The 25,280-nt window shown below is 36.3% G+C and overlaps 1 protein-coding gene across 4 annotated transcripts in view; it reads right to left on the bottom strand.

Annotated features, from left to right (window-relative positions):
• Nucleotides 1-25,280, bottom strand: part of RNF24 (ring finger protein 24) — an 80,713-nt gene that overhangs the window by 53,726 nt on the left and 1,707 nt on the right. The window contains exon 2 of one of the 4 annotated variants that reach the window (XM_038571705.1): nucleotides 537-672. The exons of the other annotated variants lie outside the window; for them this stretch is intronic. The gene's annotated coding sequence lies outside the window, so the exon portion shown is untranslated. The remainder of the gene's footprint in view (nucleotides 1-536; nucleotides 673-25,280) is intronic. 4 annotated transcript variants of the gene reach the window in all.

Raw genomic sequence — 25,280 nt, 5'->3', positions numbered from 1 at the left:
GCAAGATGCTTAACCAAGTGAGCCACCCAGGTGCCCCATTCCATCAAATTTTTATGAGATTTACTTTGATAACAGTGAGGTATTCAAATTTGATGTCTTCTATTCCTCTCTGACCTTTATCCCAAGCACAACCATAAATGCCTTATAATTTCACAAATAATCTCTTAGCGGCACTTAATGACCAACTTCTATTTAATTCACAGTCTTGTGGTTAACTAAGGATGGAACTCTTAAAGAGTATGGATTGTAGGAAAAGAGGAGAGTAATGCTGAGATAAAAGGAGTATGAAATGAGAAACAAGTTGTAAGGAAGGAAAATACTTCACATCAGAATTACAAAGGCAGTGAAAAGAAATAAGATGCAATGAGAAGTTCTCATTCTCAACATGAAACAAACCTTAGGTGTAATACAATACCTGCTTACTTTTAGAAATAATCGGATTTTTCCCCCAAGAAAACAACATGTTTTTTCTCACAACAAAAGAATTCAAAATGCAATAGGAGAACAATGCCTATGTCACTCAAAACTCTAATTACCTGGGGATGTTTAATTTTCAACATCTCTTAAGTTTGATGAATGGGCCAGTGAGCCTCTTTCTTTAGAGATAGATCATATTCTACATTAATGGCTCATCATCTCCTGAGTTCCTGTGCATGTGGGCATAATAGACACCTGCAGAGCATAAAACAAATATAATTCTTAAAAATTTGGTAAAAGCTTCCAGTTGCCAGAGGAAATAGATTATTGTTGGGGTAATGGTAATCTACTTATTTACTAGAATACAAAGATGGATTATGAAAAGAAAAATCTTCAGTATTAACTTTTTTGAAAAAATTTTCGATTTTGTAATGGATATGTTATTTGAGAAATTATTTCAAGGAATTATATCTTTTCTACTTCTTCAAGAAAACCAACCTAATTATCAAGAAGGTATTAAAATAACCATTTGCAGATGATAGTAAAATAAAAAAGAATACTTATTAATAAATATAAACAATATATTAATATGAAAGACACAAAAGATGTAAATAATTGAAAACATGTATCTACTTCTTGGCAGTGGAAACTCAATACTATAAAGATGTCAATTTTCTTTAAATCTAATGCAAACAAAATAAAAAATATTGACAGAATTTGGCTTTTTTGGAGGGCAGAAGGTGGTTAGAGAAGCTAATTCTAGTTCAATAGGAAATATGAAAATGAGAGAACAGCCAGACACATTCCAAAAAAGAAAAACTTGTGTTTCTACCATATGAACCGACAGATTAACAGGACAGAATAGAGATATGGTAGTTAATCATAGCTGCTGTTTGCCAAATACCTTCATCTTTCCATCTTCCACCTTCATTTTTTCATGTACATTGACTGTACATTGTATGTACAGTCAATACATGCATGACTGTATTGATGGTGTGAGACTCTCCAGAGCCCTCTTTCCTTTAGCCGGGACAACCAGCAATGTTCAAGATGACAGCAACTCTGTTAGCCAAAGTTTTTGAGTGAAAGTCATGGCACAGAACTTCCAAGTGACCTTTAATGGCCTTGTACCAAAAGGAAAGATATTTCTTATTATAAGCCACTAAGATTTTTTTAAGCCACTAAGATTTTTTTAAGCCACTAAGATTCTGAGGTTGTTTGTTACTATGGTATAACCTAGCCTACCCTGGTAGATACAAAAAAGCTGAAGAGCAGTCCAAATTCATATAGGAATCTAATATACCATAAAGTTGATATTACCCAATAGTTGATATTACTTATTAGCAAGCACTCTCATACATTATTGCCAATTAGTAAAACTATCAGCCTCCACGAGAACTTAGCAAAATTATACATGGATTTACATTGATTCAGCAACTCTACATTTAGTATTTTAACTTCCTTTAAAAAAAAAAAAGGATTTTATTTACTTGAGAGTGTGCATGTACCTATACTTGTGAGCTGGGGGGAGGGCCAGAGAGGGAGGGAGGGACAAGCAGATTCCCTGCTGAGTGGGGAGTCAGACATGGGGCTAATCCTAGGGCCTCAAGATCATGACCTGAGCCAAAGTCAGATGCTTACTGACTGAGCCATGCAGGTGCCCCAATAATTTAACAGTCAAATATGCTTACATGTGTACTCAAAACCACATATGTACCAGGGTCTTTGCAGCCCTGCTTATAATAGCCAAAAGGCTAGAAGCAACCTAAATATGTAACTGGTTAGTTTATCACCACAGCCTAAATTTACAATTGTTAAAAAAAAATGCTATGAATAAGATATTTAGGAATAAACCTAACTGAAGAGGTGAGAGACCTATACTCTGAAAACTATAAAATACTGATGAAAGCAACTGAAAATGACAAAGAAGTGTAAAGACATTCCATGCTCATGGATTGGGAGAAAAAATATTGTTAGAATGTCTATACTACCCGAAGCAATCTACATTTAATGAAATCCCTATCAAAATACCAACAACATTTTTCATAGAGCCAGAACAAGCAATCCTAAAATTTGTATGGAACCTGAAAAAGAAAAACAATGCTGGAGGCACAATTCCAGACTTCAAGTTATACTACAAAGCTGTAGCAATCAAAACAGTATGGTACTGGCACAAAAATACACACAAAGATAATGAAACAGAATGAAAAACCCAGAAATAAAGCCACAATTACATGACCAATTAATCTTTGGCAAAGCAGGAGGAATATCCAATGGGAAACAGTCTCTTCAAAAAATGGTGTTGCAAGGGACACCTGGATGGCTCAGTGGTTAAGTGCCTGCCTTTAGCCCAGGGCGTGATCTTGGAGTCCTGGGATCGAGTCCCACATCAGGCTCCCTGCATGGAGCCTGCTTCTCCCTCTCCTTCTCTGTGTCTCATGAATAAATAAATAAAATCTTTAAAAAACAAAACAGAACAAAAAACATGGTGTTGGGCAGCCCCGGTGGCGCAGCGGTTTAGCGCCGCCTGCAGCCCCAGGCGTGATCCTAGAGACCCTGGATGGAGTCCCACGTCAGGCTCTCTGCGTGGTGCCTGCTTCTCCCTCTGCCTGTATCTCTGCCTCTCTCTCTCTCTGTCTCTCTCTCTGTCTCTATGAATAAATAAATAAAAAATCTTTAAAAAATGGTGTTGGGAAAACTGGACAGCAACATATAAAAAAATAAATTTGAAATGGATTAAATACCAAAATGTGAGACCTGAAGCTATTAAAATCCTAGAAATGAACATGGGCAGTAACTTCTTTGACATCAGTTGTAGCAATTTTTTTCTAGATATGTCTCCTGAGGCAAGGGAAACAAAAGCAAAAATAACTATTGGGACTATACCAAAATTTTGAAAAGCTTCTGCACAGAGAAGGAAACAATCAACAAAACTAAAAGGCAACCTATGGAATGGAAGAAGGTATTTACAAATAATATATCCAATAAAGGGTTAGTATCCAAAATATATAAAGAACTTCTAAAACTCAATACCCAAAAAATAATCCAATTAAAAATGACCAGAAGACATGAACAGATATTTCTCCAAAGACATACAGATGGCCAATAGACACATGAAAAGATGCTCACTATTACTTATCACTAGGGAAATGCAAATCAAAACTACAATGAGCTCTCATCACCTTACACCTGTCAGAACAGCTAAAATCAACAACACAGGAAACAACAGGTGTTGGGGAGAATGTGGAGAAAAAGGAACCCTACTGCTCTGTTGGTGGGAATGCAAACTGGAGCAGCCACTCTAGAAAGCCTCTGGAGGTTCCTCAAAAAGTTAAAAATAGAACTACCCTACAATCCAGCAATCACACCACTGGGTACTTACCCAAAGAATACAAAGACACCAATTCAAAGGGAGACATGCACCCCTATGTTTATTGCAGCATTATTTACAATAGTCAAAATTTGGAAGCAGCCCAAGTGTCCATTGATTGATGAATAAAGATGATGTATAAATATACAATGGAATATTAGTCATAAAAAATGAAATCTTGCCATTTACAACATGGATGGAGCTAAAGAATATAACACTAAGCAAAATAAGCCAGTTAGAGAAAGACAAATACCATATGATTTCACTCATGTGGAATTTAAAAAACTTTTAATTTAAATTCAGTTAATTAACATATAACATATTATTGTTTCGGAGGTGAAGGTCAGTGATTCATATGTAGAATTGAAGAAACAAATGAACAAAGGGGAAAAAAAGAGGCAAACCAAGAAACAGACTCTTAACTATAGAGAACAAACTGACCACTATGAGAAGAGAGGTGTGTGGGGGCATGGATGCAATAAGTGATGGGGATTAAAGAGTGCACTTGTCATGATGAGCACCAGATGATTTTTTAAAAAGCTTTAAAAAAAGATTTATTAAGATTTTATTTATTAAAAAAAAGATTTTATTTATTTACTCATGAGAGACACATAGAGAGAAGCAGAGACACAAGCAAAGGGAGAAGCGAGTTCCCTGCGGGGAGCCTGATGCGGAACTTGATCCCAGGACTCTGGGATCATGACCTGAGCCAAAGGAAGATCCTCAACCACTGAGCCACTCAGGTGCCCCTAAAAGATTTTAAAAATGTAGATTGTGCTGATCTGTCATCATTTCATGATAATATCACTAAGTAAACAAAATAAAAACAAGGTATAAAAATGTTTATGTGGTACATTACCATAAATGTAAAAAGATTGAGAAGCTAGCTTTGTATATGTCAAACATGTCTCTTAGAAGGATATTCATAAAAAACTGGTATCAGTGACTATTTCTGACAGGGCTGGAAGACTGATTTTTCACTGAATAGCTATTTAAAATACCTTTTGTATTTTATAATATGTGAACATATTACTTATTATAAGAGAATAAAAAAGAAATTTAATTGTAAATGGAGATAGAAAAAGGTTCCCTGTGTTTATTTGTAACGATTTGTAAGGATTTTTCAAATTTGATTATTATTTCAAGGACCTGTTTAAAATCTTGGCCTTATCTGGATAGACATGGTGAGGAAAATTTTCCACAAGATTTATTAGATAAATATCCTATAGCTACCCATCTTAAATCGACATTTGCTTAATTTTTTAATGATGATCTTAATTCTTCCTTTACAAGTAAATATATTTCTTCTCTGAGTTGTCTAATATTTCTAGAACAATGTTAAAAATACAATGGATATTGTTGTCTTATTTGTAATCTTAGGAGATTGCTGTTTATCAATAAATAGAATGTTCATAGCATGAGACACAGAGACAGACACATTGACACCATATATTAAGGAAGTCTCCATTTGTTCCTAATAAACTACTTTTTACTGAATTGGAAAATGCATTCCTTGAGGATTTTACTTTATTTTACCAATTCAGTAACAATTCATCGTTTTCATTTTTCTCTTATTCAAAGGTAAGCACTTGGGGACTACTGATGAGCAGCTTTGACTTCACTAGAAGATCTTCTATTGCTTTGATCTTTTGGTCTTGGCTTTAGATTGGGATTTTTTTTTAAAAAGAACCTGGTTGATCTATGTGAGGCTGCTTTAGTGAAGCAACTAAATCAGGAGACAGACACAGCAAGAAGAATTAACATATGATTGAAGTGACACAGCAGCCTTCCACCAGACACTGAATCAGAGCATTTAACCATCTAAAATATGGACTAGAACCAACTTTACACCCCTCAGATATAAAATTAAAAAATAAAATTTTACCACAGACAGTTGGCAGCACTACTTAAATATTCTGACTGAGCTCCTTTTTTCCAATTTATTATAGAATAACTTTTGGAAACAAACTACAGGATTACAAGTCTCATATAATTAGTAGACTGAACATTTTAACTTTCTAGGGTCTTTCTTGAAAATAGCTACATAGATTCCATTGATGGCTTTTACTTTAAATTTCAGGAAAAATCAACAAATTTGGAGCTTTCATATTTGAAATTCTTTTCTTAGTGTTATGACTTCTAAAGCAAAAGGGCTAGACATTGGCTTAAATAAGAAAAAATAATGTGCATGTAAATCTCTATGTTAAATAGACTATATATAATATTCAGTTTACTGCTTCATGTTTCTTAATCATATTGGTTCAAGCTCAAATTATTGTTTTTTTAATGTTTCATATATATATATTTAAGATTTTATTTATTTATTTATTTATTTATTTATTTATTTATTTATTGAGACAGAGAGAGAGGCAGAGACACAGGCAGAGGGAGAAGCACGCTCCATGCAGGGACCCTGATGTGACTCAGGGGTCTCCAGGATCACTCCTCTGGCTGCAGGTGGCGCTAAACTGCTGCACCACCGGGGCTGCCCTCAAAATGATTGTTAATGAAAAAGATTCAAAATATTATTAGCACAATTATAAATGTTAACTCCTATGGATTTTGATTGCACTCAGTGCTGCAATACAATTAATCTAGGAAAAAAATCACCTCAAAAATTACTGAAACTGGAGAATCCTTTTTCTTCAAACAATTCTTTAGGATATGAACCAAAATAAGCATTTTGCATAGTGTTTTAGAGTTTATGGGTAGCATTTACATAAATTTTATTTAATCCTTAAAATCACTGTGGGGTGGGTATTATACTCTGTATTCAGATGATGGAATTAAGACTTAAAAAGTCCAGTTAACTCCCAACTGAAACCACTGAGTGGTGGAAGAGGGACTGAAACTCCTATCTGAATCCCATGAGATTTTGCTGCCTTCCACAGACCTTACTAAGCTTGTATCTGACTATTAGTGTTTGAATGCATGCACAAATAAAATGATTTCTATGACAAGCTCATTTGGGCAGTCAGTATGCTGATACATCCTGGGTCACTGTCAGTGCCTTTGAGAGAAACTCAAGAAAGGCGAACACCAGAATTGCCAATTTGGAACTGTGGAAAAAAAAAAAAAATATATATATATATATTTAAACTTTTGATTTTGAAATAACTTTAGATTTACAGAAAAGTTGCACAAGTTACCATAAACTCTTCATCTAGCTTCCTCTATAGTTAAATTCTTACACAACCATGGTATAAGGACAGGAAATCAACACTGGTACAATACTATTAACTAAACTGCAGATTCAAATGTCACTAGTTTTTCTATTGATGTTCTTTTTCTTTTCTTGGATCCAATCCAAGATCTTATGTCACATTTAGTTATGTCTCTTTAGTCTTCTCCAATCTGTGACAAAGAACTGTTTTTTTTTTAAATTAAAATTAATCAAAGCTTATTTTATTCTGAAAATGTCATGGCATTTCTGGAAACAGCACTGAATATTGAAAACTTGCCTTGGGAATTGCTGAGTGTATGCAATAACCAAGAAAATATCCTGAAATAAGGAGCAAGAGTGGCCCTAAAGACAGAAAAAGAGTCAGTCTTTAAATAAAGGGGAATGTTGGGTAAACATCTTCTGGAGAAGCCAGTTGTATTTAAAGCATTTGCCCACAGAAAATTTATCAACAATTATAATACCCTGGAAAAACACAGAGTACCAGACAGAAATCAATACAACTCTGTTTAACGGAGCAGTCATGAAAGATAAATTTGTTTTTAAATTAAAGGATGTGATTTTGTTCAGTCTATAGGTAAGTTAACTTAATAATTACATTCAAGTATACAAAAGGTTATTAGAAGGCACTAATTTCCTTTATATATATATATATATAATTTCCTTTATATATGGGACCCCTTTTGTAAATTGTAGCATAAAAGTGGCTGAGTGGTGGGTGATCTAATTCAAACCCTGAACCACTGAGAAAGTGCAGTCTCTAGACCCTATCCAAGTTACTTTGGGATACATGGCAAGAAGGTTCTCTATAAACCTTTACAGGTTACCTCCTATTCTTGAGAGTTCTTTGAGCACATTAATTCCAGAAATTTAATGGGGAATTCTCAATTACCCAGTAAAGGTAATGGTTTTTCAGAATTTTTACATGAACTATGAATCTCTGAAGAAGAAAAGTTACAAGGCATAAATTATATGTACTAAAACCTAAAAAAGTTAAATAAACCACAAGCACTTCTAGAGTGATAAAACAGGAACAAGCTAACAAATGAAAAAGATTCTGTTTGAAGAGTCTGTTATTGTACAACCTTAAAAATAAGAGAAAGCAATATATATGTGGTTTAGAAATTCACCAGCCAGGAAATGATGGTAAATCAGAGGGCTCCATCACAATAAGTAAGCTCTATGGATGATGCCATAAGAAGAGGCATTAAGTGTAGAGTCAACTTTAGCTACTCCCCTCGCTAGGACTGCAGGCAAGTCTCAATTTCCTCATGTGGTAAGTTAACAACATCTGTCTCTGGAAAGTGTACCTGGTACAGAGTGTTCATCAGCATTATCAAGATCTTCTCTAGTTCTGTGGTGTGAGGTTAGCATTGAGTTGGTGTCTGAGGTTTCTTGCATCAAGGACAATTTGAGCCTAGGCTACAATTTCCTGCGCCACTTTGTTTCAACCCAAATCTTTGAGCCTGAGCCATGAGTGGACTGCTTTCTAAAGTGATTTGGAGTAGGGAATTCTGAATTTGTTTAGCTACATATCTTCAACAACTGCTTCTAGATGTCTAATCTGTGTAAATGAAAAGCCTATCAGTTTTTAGATCTTAATTTTGTAGAATTCTACAGTCATAAAATAGCATCTAAGATGCTCACAACTAACTCAGCAAATCCCAAATAGTTATGAAACCAGCAAAGTATTCAGGCTGCCTGGTTCTTTGACACTGGTGATAATTACCTTAAGTTTCTAGATATTATGGTCCTTTTTTTAATTTTTATTTATTAATGATAGTCACAGAGAGAGAAAGAGAGGCAGAGACATAGGCAGAGGGAGAAGCAGGCCCCATGCACCGGGAGCCCGATGTGGGACTCGATCCCGGGTCTCCAGGATCGCGCCCTGGGCCAAAGGCAGGCGCCAAACCGCTGCGCCACCCAGGGATCCCAGATATTATGGTCCTATGCATGGCCTCAAAGTCTCTCCTTTGTTTACTGGGATCACTTTGTTCTTTTAGGACAGATATGAGAAGACTTCATCGTTAGGTTGATTTCAGGCAGACTATGGAACAGCTGAGATAATGGCACAAATGAAACATGTTAGTTCAATATTCTGGGGGTGAGTCTGGTTCTGCTGATTTTGGATTTTTAAAAATTCTGAAAAGGTCACAACCATTCCAGAACAGTGAATAATTCTCTCAAAATGAGTTTTTAAGAGTCAAGACTTGCAATATCATTAGCCCTGGAAGTTCTTTCCTATATAAAAACATTTTATAAGACCACTACTAATCTTCATCATGCAAAATACTATTATTTTGACTTTGTATATGGATATAGTAAAGACATTTACAAGTTTGTAATTTTTTCCCCCTTCAAGATCAAGGATAAGAGATGGGTGGCTCAGGTCAGATGAAGTCTTACAGGGCATATGTTCCTGCCCTGTAAAAGTAAGTAAAGTCACTGTATATTTAGGGTTAGGTCTACTTTCTGTTTGATCAGTTTTCTTAGGGGCTACTGGGCTCAGTGGGAAAAATCCATACTAACCAAACTCACAAGAGGCTAGCTCATAAATCATAATATCAGTTCATGAATTCAAACTATGAAATATATCTAGCAGTCCTCTCTTGAAAGATTCTGTACATTAACTCAATTACAGAAAAGAGAATCATATATTCTTGAGATGTTCCCATTACATTGTCAGCTCTTCACCTGTAAAATGACATTTTCATTTTAAGAACCAGGATCATGTACAGAAATATAAAACACTTCTTTGGTGGAAAGATACAATGGCAAATGCCCCTTAGTTTTCCCTTTGTTAATCATTAACCAGACTAGCAGACTCCCCACCTCCCAATATCTTTTCTCCCTTTCTTCCATGGTAGGTAGAATTTGGAATAAAATAGACACATGGCCATACTTCCTAGCTTTCCTAGAAGCTACTCATGGCCACCTGTCTCATGGATTTACATGGAAATATATGGAAATCATGCTTACAGGGCACTGAAGGTACCTTCTATTTTCTGCTTCATCCCTTTCTCCATCCTGCTTCCTGTAATGCAGATGCCACCACCTTGCTCAGTAAGAATATGGTTTACACCCAAGAGAGAGGGTAGAGTGCCAAAAAGGAAAAAGGGACAATTGGTAAGAGGTCCCTGATGCCATGAAGCTCCATACCAGACTTATGCTAACTTTTACATGAGTGAGAAATATAATTTAATGTTTTAAGCCACTTTGTTGTTTTGGGTTTTTTGCCACTCATAGCTGAACCAATTTATCTAATATACAGATGTTCTAGGTAAGTGTTATTTTAAATTATTTTGTATTAACAGACCATTTGGAATAATAGACCATGGCTTCTAATTCTAGTACAGAAAAATATGATTTTTGCTAAGACAAATCATTAGCCTTCTGTCATGACACCACATTAGACAACTAATTAGAGCACAGGAAATCTGCATTACAATGCTAACATCTTGATGCAATGTAGGAAGTATTCTAGGACCATCAGTAATACTTTTGCCAATTACCTTCAGAGAGCCACAGAGTTAAAGATCATCAGTACTAATTATCATAGTCCAACTGCTCTACTTTACAGAGGAAGAACCTGAGGCACAGAGAGGCTGGGTTTTTCAAAGTCAAAAGGCTATTTCCCCCACCACCACCCTGCTTTTTAAACTACATCCACAAAATTGGAGGGAATATGCTCTGAAGATTATATTTCTGTGCATCCTGCTTCCAACATTTATACAAATAATCATTGGTTATCCCCAAATAAAACACCTAAGCTTTAGCTCATCAAGCTCACATAAAAATAAACATTAGGGGCAGCCTGGGTGGCTCAGCGGTTTAGCGTCGCCTTCCGCCCAGGGTGTGATCCTGAAGACCTGGGATGGAGTCCCCCATCAGCTCCCTGCATGGTGCCTGCTCCTCCCTCTGCCTGTGCCTCTCTCTCTGTCTCTCATGAATAAATAAACTCTTAAAAAAAAACACATTAGCATGTACCCACAGACATTTTATAATAATGTCTGAATTATGCAGAATATTTAGCAGGAAAATTAGTTACAAGAGGAAAATAGCCAATAAAAACAACAGTGGTGCAACCGTTTTAGTTACATTAGTCCCACAGAGTTATTATTATCTTATTATCCATACTGAATGATGTACCAATAATTATGACATTATTCACATACACAAATGCAGCTAAAAAGAATGCTGAGACATGAATCTTTTCCACATTCAGTGTTAGAACACCATTCTTTGGTTTGCAGCTACAGTAACTATTTACAGTGCTTTTTTCATCATTTGTGACTGACAACCAGTCCTGGAATATGAATCAACTTTATTAAAAAAAAAATCATTTAATCTCTTCTTCCCACAGGATAGGTCAGTATGCTGCTAGGAACTTTAATATCTCTTCATTATAAAAGAGAAACATAGATAGACCTTGAAAATATCATGGTAGGTAGAACAAAGCCAATCACAAAGGACTACATATTGTCTGATTCTTTTTTTTTTTTTTTAAGATTTTTATTTATTTATTCATGAGAGACGGAGAGAGAGAGGTGCAGTGACACAGGCAGAGGAAGAAGCAGGCTCCCTGCAAGAAGCCTGATGCAGGAATTGATCCTGGAATTCCAGGATCACACTGAAGGCAGAGGCTTAGCCACTGAGCCACCCAGGAGTCCCTTGCTGGATTCTTTTCATATGAAAGCCCAGAATAGGCAAGTCTATAGAGACTGAAAGAGTAGATTAGTGACTGCTTAGGGTGGAGAATGGGGGGGGGGGGGGGGGGGTGATGGTGGCAGGATTGAGGAGTGATGGCTTAAGGTGAAGGGTTTCTTTTTGGGTAATAATGAAAATATTCTAAAAAAAGTGATTGTGGTAATGAATGCCTAACTCTGAATATACCAAAAGCCACTGCATTATACACTTTAAATATATGGGCTATAAATGTCTTGTAAAAGCTGTTTTAAAAGGGGGGTGGGGCAGAGACAGCCGACTTAACCATCAGAAAAGATGTATCCAGAGTCTCCTAAAAAGTTAAGAAAGTATGTAGAGCAGTTAAGTAGTAACAACTTTTTTTTTTTTTTTTTTTTTAATATCATCTGACCACCACTGGAATGGAACCTCTAACCAGCCACAGTTCAGTAGCCAGGCTAAAATGCAGCATAACTGGTTCCATCCTTATGTAAAGGAGGGAATTGAGATGTAGCAAAGATTGTTTGGTCTTGTGTTCACTCTTTCCATGTCCCATCCCTTGTCTAATAACAAAAATCATTGGGAGAGCACTTTATTAAAGGAGATAGACTATACTCACAATATCTCTGAATTCAGCTATAAATTTAATAATTCTGAAGCATTCCATCATAATTACCTCCATCTGAGGCTAAGAGAGGTAGTGATTCACCAAAGCCACACAGTTAACAAATAGTAGGGCCAAAACTTAAATATCACATGCCTTTTTTGACTTTATGAAAATAAACTTGGAACTAACTATGCAAAAAATACATGCTTGGGTTTTTGAGAGTTGGAAAGTTAGTCTGAATAAAATCTAAATGCAGGTCCACTGATTTCACTGCATTTGTGGTTAGTTATCTTAGCCTGCAGAAAGTACTGAAATTCCTTATAAGGAGCCAGTTTTCATTTGCTTTATAGGAACTTCTAAGTTAGATCATATTTAAAATGTCAGAAAAAAACATTAGAGTTACAACCTCAAATCTAATAAATTCAGAACTGAACTTTACCTTAACTTCATTAAATGTACTGAAGTTATTCAATAAGAGTTTCTTACCATAAGATATGAAACTTCTATAAATTCAGAATGAACAATACCTGGTACTTAAAAGATACTCAATAGGCATTTATTGACCTGAATAAAGGTAAGATGGTAAATCCAAGCAGCATACTGGGTGAAATAATTGAAATTCCTTAAAAGACAAAAATCATTCTGTGTCCGGCAGAGGGAGGAAGGAGAATATACTAGCTTTGTGGCCTTCAAAGAGCAGAGTTTCAACCCCACTAATTCAGTGCTCCACGACTTTCTAGCACACACAGCATTTAACAAGCAAGGGAACAGGACAAAGGGTGCATGGTGGGGTCCAAGCCCAGGGTCTTCTGGCTGCATTAAATGAAGGTGAGGAGGCAACAGCTGAAACACAATTGCCTAGAGAGCTCTTTAAAAAAAAATTAAATAAAAAATAGCACTATCTTCATCCAAATAGTGAAATAGTAACCCTATTACTCAGCAAATACAACTTAAAGAGAGTAGGAAGAACCTTTCTTTGGAACAGGTGTTCCAAAAGCATCTGTTCTACAGGTAGGAAAATGCAATGGATTTTTCTTGTTTTTGTTTCTTGGTTTGTTTTGATGCTAAAACCTGGGGAAAATGTAATTTTCAATACTAAAATCATTTTAGAGACCTGATGAGTAATTAGCTTTGAATCTTAGCTCAACTGACTAAAAATAAGCATACTGATTTTATCTATGGTCTTTTGAGGTATCCTTTTATTTATTTATTTATTTATTTTAAATTTTTTAAAATTTATTTATGATAGAGAGAGAGAGAGAGAGAGAGAGAGAGGCAGAGACACAGGCAGAGGGAGAAGCAGGCTCCATGCACCGGGAGCCCGACGTGGGATTTGATCCCTGGTCTCCAGGATCACGCCCTAGGCCAAAGGCAGGCGCCAAACCACTGCGCCACCTAGGGATCCCCTGAGGTATCCTTTTATAACAGCATTCTCTGTCTTTCAGAAAAGACCCACAGTATTATTATTTAAAAATACACAGTATAACCATAGCAAGGGTTTGCCTATGAGAAATCATACTAGCATAAACTTTTAAACGTCTTAAATAACATTAGAGGCTCTCTAGAGATGGTCACTAAACTAAGAACATTGGCTTATTTTCATTTTTTAAAATATTTTATTTATTTATTTGAGACAGAGTGAGAGTGCATGGGTTGGGGGAAGGGGCAGAGATCAAGGGAAAAGCAGACTCCCTGCTGACCCTGGAGCCCAAGGCTGGGCTCCGCATGGGGCTCTACGCAGGGCTGGATCCCAGGACCCTGAGATTATGACCTGAGCCGAAGTCAGACACTTAACCAACTGAGCCACTCAGGCATCCCTTTAATTTTTATTTGATATCAAGGTTACTTTCCCCACAACAAACAAATTCAGAAGATGAATGAAAACGATCTGGCTTAAGGTAAAATGGAACAGGACAAATAAATATGCCATTTTTCAGTACTATTTGATTCAGTAGTTCTACTCTATGAGAACATGAAGACATGAAATTTAAACGAGGTATTATGAGACTTGCTGATCAACAGACTCCCATAAAGTACAATTTAAATAAAAAGAATGATATTCAATAAAGAATTCTGTCTTTAAAGATATTTAAGCATTAAGTTGTACTATAACATACAACTTTGATTTCTTTAGTCTACATCCAATTTCATGAAAACACTGACAATATTTTAGGGAAATTTACACAAAATACTCAGCCTATAAAGGATGGATGGATTTAGACATTCAGGAGCTGGGCCAAATTGACTCTAGAAATCCCCTGATTTTTAAATCCTAATCTAATACTCTTTCCTCTCCACTACTTGATTCTAGTCTGTAACAGGCTTTCACATATACAACCTTTAACTTTCAGAGAACTGGGGTCCATATTCTTAATTGTAAAAGAAAAGCACTCATTCACATTTTGCTATAGAACTCAGAATTTCATTGTAAAATTCATTAAAACGAAAGATTCTCAATTCTTTTTATTCTGATTCCAACTCACTATCTTTTACCAAGAACATGATATTATGAAAGTACTTGACAGTCTCTCACACAAAGCATATTTCAGAGTAACCTCAAACGGCCGTACTTGATGAGGTAGTCTTCCTTACAGAATTCCTGTTAATAAATGTGGAAGAGATAACAATTTCACCATTCTGCCACAATGGATGGAATATTTGATACTGACATGACCATCAGTGGGGTCTTGTAGCATTACAAGTGGCATAGCCAGATACAGCAGGCCTCTGGATATGATATAATATTAGCCACCTCCTAAACATTCTTGCCAAAACACTGAGGTCTGATTTTAGTCAGGCCCCTAGAGCTAACTTCCATTTGTAAGAAATACAGGGAATAGATCATCAACACACTGACACCAAGACAAAACAGACAAATCTCAAATGTGAGAAATTCATAGGGCAAATGACCCAGTTCCTATAACTAGTCCATGACACATCTAAAAAGGTGGGGAGAGAGGATGAGAAGAGGAACTGCCCTAGATCATATTAGACATGAGAGACAAAATGATCAAATATGGTTCAGAAACTTTGAATCCTGGTGTGCATAAGACATCCCTAAAACAAGATATTCTTGAGACAATGAAGCAAACCTGAATTCGGTCTAATAGATGACACCAGGGAATAAATGTTAATTTTAGGTGTGAGAATGGCATTTTGGTTCTATAATATCTTTATTTTCTTTTTAGAGATGCATTTAGAAATATATCAGGATACCTATACTGAAATGCTAGAGATTTGCTTTAAAATACCTTAGCAAATGAAGGTGAAAGAAAATAGGATAAATGAAACCAATGTGGCAAAACCATGATAACAGTTGAACACCTAAGTGATGGGCATATGGAAGTGTGTTGTACTATCTATTTTTCAGTGTATTTATAACTTTTTATAATAAATAAATGAAAAAGAAGAATCTCACTAGCAGAGAAGCCTGAATAACAACAGTACAGGTAAACCTATCAAGTAATACTAATCTAAAGGAGAAAATAAATGGATCAATAAAAAAAAAATCAATGGTAGTTGATAATTTAGAAATTGAGTTATATAGAAAAACACTGATTTTCTCCCTGTATCATATGGTCAGTGCTATAGATTGAATGCTTGTATCTCCCAACCCTCAATTCATATATTGAAACCTAATCCCCAATGTGATGGTATCTGAGGATGAAGCTCTCATGATTCGGATTAGTGCCCTTATAAAAGAGGCCCAGATAGCTCCCTTACCCTTATCTACTACACGATGACAAAGCAAAAAGATAGTGAAAAGTACAATTTATGCAGTAGGAAGTGGGTTCTCACTACACACTGAATCTGCTGGTGCCTTGATCTTGAACTTTTCAGTATTCAGGGCTGTGAGAAATTTCTGTTGTTTATAAGACACCAAGGCTAGGGTATTTTGTTATAGCAAACTAAATGGACAAAGACATTCAAACAGCTATGTAATATATTGTTTTATTCCTGAAGTAGATTATTCCACTGAAAACCCACAGCAGAGAACAAGCAGTTTTATAGAATACATTAAAAAAATAAAAACTTTTAAGAACGCAGCTGTTGGTTTCCTCTCCTCAGAATTGTGTCATGCTTTTATGTAATTCTGGAGTTCTAAATGGTAGTGAATTGAAATAGAGAAAATTGAGACACAAAACAGAAGTCGCAGCTGCATTTTGAACTGAATGTTGTGAATTTTTCCTTTTGTGTAATCATTTGATCACTTTCCTAAGAACCCTGGACCTACTTCACATCTCTCCTGAAATAGTATTTTAACTTTTAGTATGCAACATTCATCACATATTCCACTGCAGTGCTGACTAAGGCTCTTTGGAGTTCTATTTTATTATCTTCCAAGTAGTTCAAGGCAAACCAAACAGAAAATCAATAATGTCCCAGAAACACCTTCAAAGCATAAAACGCTTCATTTCTAATACAACAATGGTTCTCAACCTATATTTAGCGTTATGAATCCCTCTGAAAATCTTTTTATAGAAAGAAAAATGTAATTTTTTTCCCAAAAGTTTTATCATAGCTCAGAAGGCCCCTATTAGAAACCTTTGTAATATAGGGATGCCTGGGTGGCTCTGTGGTTGAGGGTCTGCTTTCTGCTCAGGTTGTGATCCCTAAGTTCTGGGATCGAGTCCCGCATCAGGCTTCCCACAGGGACCCCGCTTCTCCCTCTGCCTATGTCTCTGCCTCTCTGTGTCTCTCATGAATAAATAAATAAAATCTTAAAAACAGAAAAGAAACCATTGTAATACAGTGTTCTGGACAAGCAACTCTAAACAAAGTACAAATTCCTCAACTCAACACTAAAGGCCTCCTGTGAATTAGCTCAGACTTTTCAACCTCATTCGTTACTATTTCTCTAAGCACCACACTTTAGTCAAATGCATTAGTTACGGTTCCCTGAATATGCCTCACTATCTTTGTTCTGGGTATTTCCACTATCTGCACATTCCAGGCTATCACAATTCTATTCTTCATGATCTGTCATTAGCAATACAACTTTCATGAAATCTTCCTTGATTCCCTAAACCTTCCTCTAAACTTGTCTTCTAACCTATACTTCCAATATCTTTCCCCATTTTGTATCATGGTCTATACCAAAAGCTTGTCTAATCTGGGATTCTGTGTGATACAGCAGTGGAAATGAAAATTATTACCAAAGAAGTTCTTACTCCTGGTAGTGGGCTTAATGGTGGCCCTCCAAAAGGTATGTCCACATCTTTACCTGAAGAACCTGTGAATATGACCATATCTGGAAAAAGGGTCTTTGCAGATATAATTAAGTTACGAGTCTGGAGATGAGATCATTTTGGATTATCTCGGTGGACCCAAACTCCAATGACAGTGTCTTTACAGGAGAAAGAAGAAAAGGCTATTTGAAGAGAGAAGCAGAGATTAGAATTATGTAACCACAAACCAAAGAATGTGTTCCACCAAAAGCTGGAAGAAGGAAGGATTCTATCCTGCAGTCTTTGGAGGTAATGCAGCAGCCTTGCTGACACTTTGATTTCAGACTTCTGGCCGCCAGAACTGTGAAAGAATAAATTTCTGTTGTCACAGGCCACCAATTTTGCTGTAATATGTTGTGACAACACTAGGATACTATATAGGAAATTATTTTTATTTACTTCATTTTTTGTTTATTGCAGTTGTTCTGCAATGGCTAATTATTTTAAGAGCATCAGAGAAGATTTAAAAATATGTAGAGCCTCCCCAAATCTCTATTGATTCTATTTTCTGCAACAGTCTCTGAATTTCCTTTATCAATAGTCTTCTGAAAGTGCCAGTGCAGGATAGATAGCATCTGATTAAGAAAGAGCTATATTCCTGTGAAGCTTACATCACCAACTGCGACATGTGGTGGATTGGAGGATGAAAGCCCAGGTTCTAAATCCAGCTCCTGACTTTGTGAACCTGAACAGGATATACTTCTTTGACCTTTTATCATCTATAAACAATTCATTGAGGGCTGCTGTAAGAAGTAAATAAACAATGCATGTGAAGCTAATGTGAAGGATGATTTTCCGGGTATAATATTGTCCCTGGCTTTTGATATACTGTTATTTGATTTTTAAAAAATCATTCTCAGTCCCACAAAAATTCATTCTGGCCTCTTTTTAGGGACAAGAAGTTTAAGTAAAAACTTTAATTATAGCCAAGCAGGAGATTTCTAGCATATTTCTGAAGAAGTCTGCAATTTCTTTTGCGCTAAAGGAAAAGAATGAAAGCCTACAACTTCGATTTCCCTTCCCACCCATTTCCTATAAACTATATTAGCTCATACTTTGGTGTTTCATTATCTGCCAAGCTTTTTCAGTTCACGATGAAGAGCCTATTTGGATAGGACACCTAGATTCTATTTGAAGTTTATACCACTGAGAATTTCTCATGCTCAGAGTTGGGAGAGAACCAAAAAGAAGTTCATAATTTTTTGGTTTGCCTATAGGAACTTAATGAACATAGATATTCAATCTCCAAATTTGAAAAAAGAATTGAAAGTAACATAAAGCATACTGACTGCGGCAAAATTATTACTTTTTAGAATTCAATAAGCATTATCATCAAATGAACTGAATGCTTATATAATGCCATATTTGCACTTCTTTTGTTCTCAGTTAAATTATTCCGACATTAAGTTTACTAATGGAAGAACTGTAATGATCCAAACACCTACCTAGTTGGAAAAACCTAAATAACAGACAAAATGAGACACAGATTTTAAGGCAACATACATAATTAACCTTCCACAGGAGCCTATAGTTTATATAGAAGCAAGCTTTATGACAGGATGAAAATTTACTAACCTGAATGACCAAAACTTTTGAAGATGACAATGAAAAGAAAAGGCAAACTTCCCTTTAAGCAAAGTCAACAAAAAAAGGAACTTGGAAAGCGGGTAAAATGGAGGTTATTTACAATATAAAAACATTCACTATAATTACTTTAGTAGTAAGCAACCCTAATATACCAAACACACTAAATGCATAAAAATTCAAGTTGCATTTCACTTTTTCAGAGAAAATTTACAACTTAAGGTGAGGTTCACTTGTAATGGTATCTAAAAAGTGGCTTTCTTTCCTTGCCACTCAGGCTTGCTCCAACTGTCTGGAGTACCATGGAGGCACAGAGCAACTCTCTGGCATTACACTGTTCTCAGGGCAGATGGAGGGCCCAGGCTGGTTTTCCCAGGAATGGCTAACCAAAAGTAAGGCCACTGGCCAGCTACTCCTGGGCCAGCTGGCATGGAACAAAGTGTCTGGTTCCTACCTCCAGAGCAGAGGAAACTCAGCCAGCTGGCTTTCGATGGACCGCACTAGTTGGAGTGCTCACAATTCCTTTCAAACCATCTGGCATTCTTTTCGAACCCTCAATTTACCCAGCACTATACTCTGATGTCTGAAATGCTCAGATAATTGGAGGAATCCCCACTGCCTACCTAGATAAGAAAAGAAAGAGGAAGAATAACTAAGTCAATTACTTCACGAAATAATTACTAAAGTTAAAAGTTGCTCTCAATTTTAGATTGTGTATTATCTACCTTAAAATCTAAACTATTCCCATGATTATTAAGCAAACTTTCAAAACAAAGATCAAGCCAAATAATAAGGAAATAGGCTTAAACAGAAATGTTTAGCATGTCTAACACGTAGCAAAGTTGTTAAGAACTCTTTGAGGCTTATAGGACATGATTCTCACTACTCTGAACTTCTACAGAGCCTGTCTGTATCCTTCAAGTGGCCCTAAAAGTGAACTTTGTATTGCTACATATACTCATCTTACCAGCCAATTACCAAGTGAAGACAACAGTATCTTCCAGATGCTTTTTTTTTCTTATAGCTAATTAAAAACCTGTTAATGATATATTGGGTGCTTTAAAAGTTCCATTTCCAGAAATAAGAAAACTTAATCTGGAATAACATGAAGAAAGGATCTTTCCTCCATGCAAGCCAAATAAAGAACAAGACTTGGCTTGACATTAACAATATTTTATCAAGTGATGAAAATGATTTATCAAGTGACCAAACTGTTGGGAAGTGCTACAGGGTGCTCATCTGTCATGATTCCTGAGTCACTCAGTCAGGTAAGCGTCAGACTCTTGATTTGGGTTCAGGTCATGATCTCAGGATTGGACTCCACATTGGGCTCTATGCCAAGTATGGAGTCTGTGTAGGATTCTCCCTCTCCCTCTGCCCCTCCTCACTTCCCTCTCTTAAAAAAAAAGGGGGGGGGAGTTCATTTGTCAATTGCTGATCGTTTTACTAATCTAACACATGGGATTAGAAAAAAAAACAAAACAGGTGAGTTGCATTTATAGCCAATAGACTTTATAAGATAGAAGTACTCTGAGCAAAAATATTAAATTGAATATTAGTAACTGGAGAAGGCTAATATAAATAATAACTATACTTTTAATTTTCACTGCCCCCATTGCAAGTACTGACTTTAGCATTTTACATATTATTTCATTTCATCTACACAACAAATATAGGATGTGGGTACTATTATTTCTATCTTGCAGATGAAAAAACAGAGTCTTCAGGAAATCCCTCCAAAGTCACATGGTTAAATTACAACAGCTGGAATTCAGTTCCAAGCAGTCTTGCTCCAAGAATCCAGTGCAAAACTGCCTGTGTTGTTATACTTATGAAAGAATGAAATGTAATATAGGGAAAAATTCTATCATTAATATAGTCTTTGTAATTTTTTCAACTCTTAGTGAAAAGTATAATTACAGGCCCCTGGGTGGCTCAGTCGGTTAAGTGCCTGACTCTTGATTTTGGCTCAAGACACGAACTCAGGGTTCTGGGATAGAGCACCTCCATGCGGGTGGCAGGGGGTGCACACTCAGCAAGAGTCTGCTTGAGATTCTTGCCCTCTGCCGCTCTCTCCATTCATGCTTGCTCATGTTTTTTCTCTCTATATCTCAAATAAAGAAATCTTTTTAAGTGGTAATTAAAAAAATTAAACACTGATTTTGTCAGACATTTTTAAAAAGAGCTATTCTGCCAGATTAAAAATGTCCATTTTGCCCCTTTTTGCCCATATATTGAATAGATATGGTGCTTGTTTGCTATTCTAAGGGACACAGGTAAACAGGACAGATGGAAGTCCTTGCTGTCTTGGAGCTGATGTTCTAGTGGGGGTAAGACGCACAAAAAAAATCAGTTAACAACAGAATTTCAGAGAGTGATACATTTTGCAGAGGAAACAGGAAGGAAATGTGTATTTCTCTTTTAAGACATTTAACCATAAAGGTAAATAAAGGGGATGGATGGGAGGTCAGGGGGAAGTTGTTTTTAATTTTGTTGTAATTTTAAAAATGATTTGTTTTAAAACGTATTTATTTATTTATTTATTTATTTATTTATTTATTTGAGAGAGAGTGCACACAAGCAGGGGGAGTGGCAGGAAGAAGGAGAGGGAGAAGCAGGCTCCCACTAAGCAGGGAGCCTGATTTGGGGCTCCATTCCAGGATCCTGGGACCATGACCCGAACCAAAGGCAACCTGCTGAGCCATTCAGGTGCTCCTTAAAATTATTTTTAAAGATGGGCAACATCAGAACATGTGTGTATGCTGACATGGATGGTGCCCTGGAGAGCTGCTGATGATGCAAAAGAGAGCCAAATTCAGGAGTCAAGTCCTTGACTAGGTATGAGGAGGAATACAGAATGGAGGGAAGCTGCCTCTGATAGGAAGAAAACATAAAACATGGGCAGTAAGGAAGGTGGATTCCTAGATTTGATGAGAAGTTGACTGGTACCTTGTCCAATCACTTCTAAACCTCAATGAAATATGAAGCTTGCTTATCTGCATGGGAAAGTGTGGGCTGCTCATGAGTTTAAGGAGTGGAAAGAAATTACTAAATAGTTACAGACAAAAAATATTAGGAATCTGATAGCTTTCCCGGATAGTGCTGTGAGTCCACTTCAGATTTCTGGTCATGACTCTGAAGTTTCTCTAATATCCAACCACTTATGTGCATTCATGGAAAAACCAGATGAGAGACAAAACAGCTGTAAATAGAAAAAAAAAATCATGGCTTAAAAAAAAAAATGTATCCATGTCATAGTCACTAACAATGTTCAATCAAGAAGTGGCCCACGTAGCCCCATTTGTCTCCACCATCTCACAAAAAATTCTTATAAATCATATATTTGTCATACTTAGTCATGACATATTTAGTCATGAAGCTTAAATATTATTTCTCCCCCCCCAAAAAATTATTTCTTTTTGTTCATGAATGCTTCTGCCACTATTATAAGGTAGATTTTTAAAAATGCATCTGATAGTCTTCTTATACATTCCAGAGGTGACTGCATTTCATTGCTTGAAGAAACTTTCTCTGTGTTAACTGAGATCCTAAAACAGAAAGATCCTAAAAATCTTCCAGGGTAGGAGAAAAATAGGAATGGGGATTAGACTTGGATTGGAGCAGCGCCTTCAAAAGAGGGACACTTCTTTTCAATCTAGAATTCAATATTTAGCTTAACCACTATTCAAGTGTGAGGGTTAAATGAAGACATTTCCAGATATGCAACTTCTGAATTCAGGAAGAATTTCAGTTTATATGTGCCCTGTAAAACAGAATAAGGAAGACATAGGATTCAGGAAATAAAGGATCCAACATAGGAGAAAGGCAAAAAGAATTCCCAAGATGACGACAAAGGAAGTCCTAGATAATAGGCAGAAAAAAAATGAAAACAGATTACCTGAAAATACTGAAAGATTATCAGTTCTGTCAGAATTTGAGGATGAATCAGTGATTGGTGCAAAGAAAACTAAGCAAATGAAAAACAAAAGAGGTAATTAATTTAGAGAAACAAAAGTTGTACAAGACAGAAAATGCGGGATGCCGGGGTGGCTCAGCGGTTGAGCGTCTACTTTCAGCTCAGGGCATGATCCCGGAGTCCGGGATCGATTCCTAAATCAGGCTCCTTGCATGGAGCCTGCTTCTCCTTCTGCCTGTGTCTCTGCCTTTCTCTCTCTGTGTCTCTCATAAATAAATAAATAAAATCTTAAAAAAAAAAAGACAGAAAATGTAATACTAGTACTCTATATGGGTCATCTGCGAGTACCAGGTACATTGTCACAGTCATATAAATACTGAATACTGATTTGACTCGGAACTGCAGTTATGAGTGGGGAATGGAAGGATGGTTATGTAGGACAACCAAGTCCTCAACTTCCAAAATAGAAGTCCATAGGTGATGTTCAAAGATGGAAAATCAAGAAATAAGCTTATACATTAAGAACAAAGTAAATATAAAGGTATATACTCTCTGCAGAGTTGAAAGTAGCTCAGCATTCTGAAGTTGCTTTTTTTTTTTACTACTCCCCAGTTTAGGGCAGCCCCGGTGGCGCAGCGGTTTAGTGCCGCCTGCAGCCCGATGTGTGATCCTGGAGACCGACGATCGATGTGTGATCCTGGAGACCGGGGATCGAGTCCCACATGGGGCTCCCTGCATGGAGCCTGCTTCTCCCTCTGCCTGTGTCTCTGCCCCGCCCCCCCGAATAAATAAATAAATAAACTACTCCCCAATTTAAAATATGGCAATTTCATATAGCTTAATACATTATAACATTATTATTGATTTTAGAATAAGCTGCCATTTGACACAAAAAACAGTTGAAAATGCTCAACAGAAAAAAACCCTCTACTTTTTGTTATCAGACATTGTTGGGGGAATAATATTTTGCAGTTTGAAGTAACAAAGTGTTACCACGCATTCTATCACCATCACTGGCATAACAATATTAGTATTGCTAATATAAAGGATATACTTACTACTAAGACAGCAGTTAATTTAATCTATCTTCATGATACAGAAATTACTTTAGAATTTTTCTTCAAACATGATACTACAGAAATGCTAAACTATGGGTTGGTAAAGATTTTGATTAACAGAATGCTGACTAAAAAGGCCAAGATGTTTTTAAGTTCCTTTCTTGATACTAGCTAAGTCACTCTTGCAAAATAAAGTTCCACAATACTGCAGTACTATGCAAGCCTGTTTCAGTGATTATTCCGGTTATACTACTGTTTATCTAAGACTTCCCCTTATGGTTTGTTTTAAGGGAATTCGTAAAAAAAAAAAAAGTCTCATGCAAGCAGTTATAAGGTATTGGGGTTGCTTCGATATTAGTGACACTAGTTAATGAAGCCCTTGTTTTTAAGTTAACTTATTTTGAGTTCATTGATATTAAAATTTTATTTAAATTCTACATCATAAAACCAAAAGTTATCCAAATTGAAAAACCCACCTTTACTAATTTTGACTTTTACAAAAAAAGAATTTGACTATGCTAACATAAAACTTGTACCAAGAATAATATATTCCTATCCAGCCAATGGAAAATTTCCCCTTCAAATTAAAAGCAAATGTTTTTAATAGAGGAACATTCATAAACAGATGCTGTGGAAGACCGCTTAGTTTGGATTTCATTTTGCACTAAAAATTACCAGGAATTAAAATACATGTGATTAAAAAATAATCTTAAAGAGAATCTTAAAACTGGATCAATTATTCCTATCACCCAATAAGATCCTCTTAATTTTACCATCACTATTTTCAATAAAAGATCAGAATAAAAATCTACTTTGGAAATGGGTTCCTTTTTTTTTTTTTTTTTTTAAGATTTTATTTATTTATTCATGAGAGACACAGAGAGGGAGAGAGAGAGGCAGAGACACAGGCAGAGGGAGAAGCAGGCTCCATGCAGGGAGCCCGATGTGGGACTTCCCGGATCTTCAGGATCATGCCCTGGGCCAAAGGTAGGTGCTAAACCGCTGAGCCATCCAGGCGTCCCTGGAAATGGGTTTCTTATAAACAAGTTTAGCTAATTTCCTATCACTGCAAAATTAAAAGGGTAAAAAAAAAAAAAAAAAAAAAAAAAAAAACTGAAAATGCAACCAACAATATTTTAAAACTTATAAAATCTGGTCTAGGGCAGCCCCAGTAGTAGCTCAGCGGTTTAGTGCCGCCTTTGGCCCGGGGCCTGATCCTGGAGACCCGGGATCGAG

Source organism: Canis lupus, chromosome 24, assembly GCF_011100685.1.
Source record: "Canis lupus familiaris isolate Mischka breed German Shepherd chromosome 24, alternate assembly UU_Cfam_GSD_1.0, whole genome shotgun sequence".
NCBI classification, from domain to species: Eukaryota; Metazoa; Chordata; class Mammalia; order Carnivora; family Canidae; genus Canis; species Canis lupus.
Note: the sequence above shows the minus strand (reverse complement) of the source record. Positions and strands in the feature narration are given on the sequence as shown.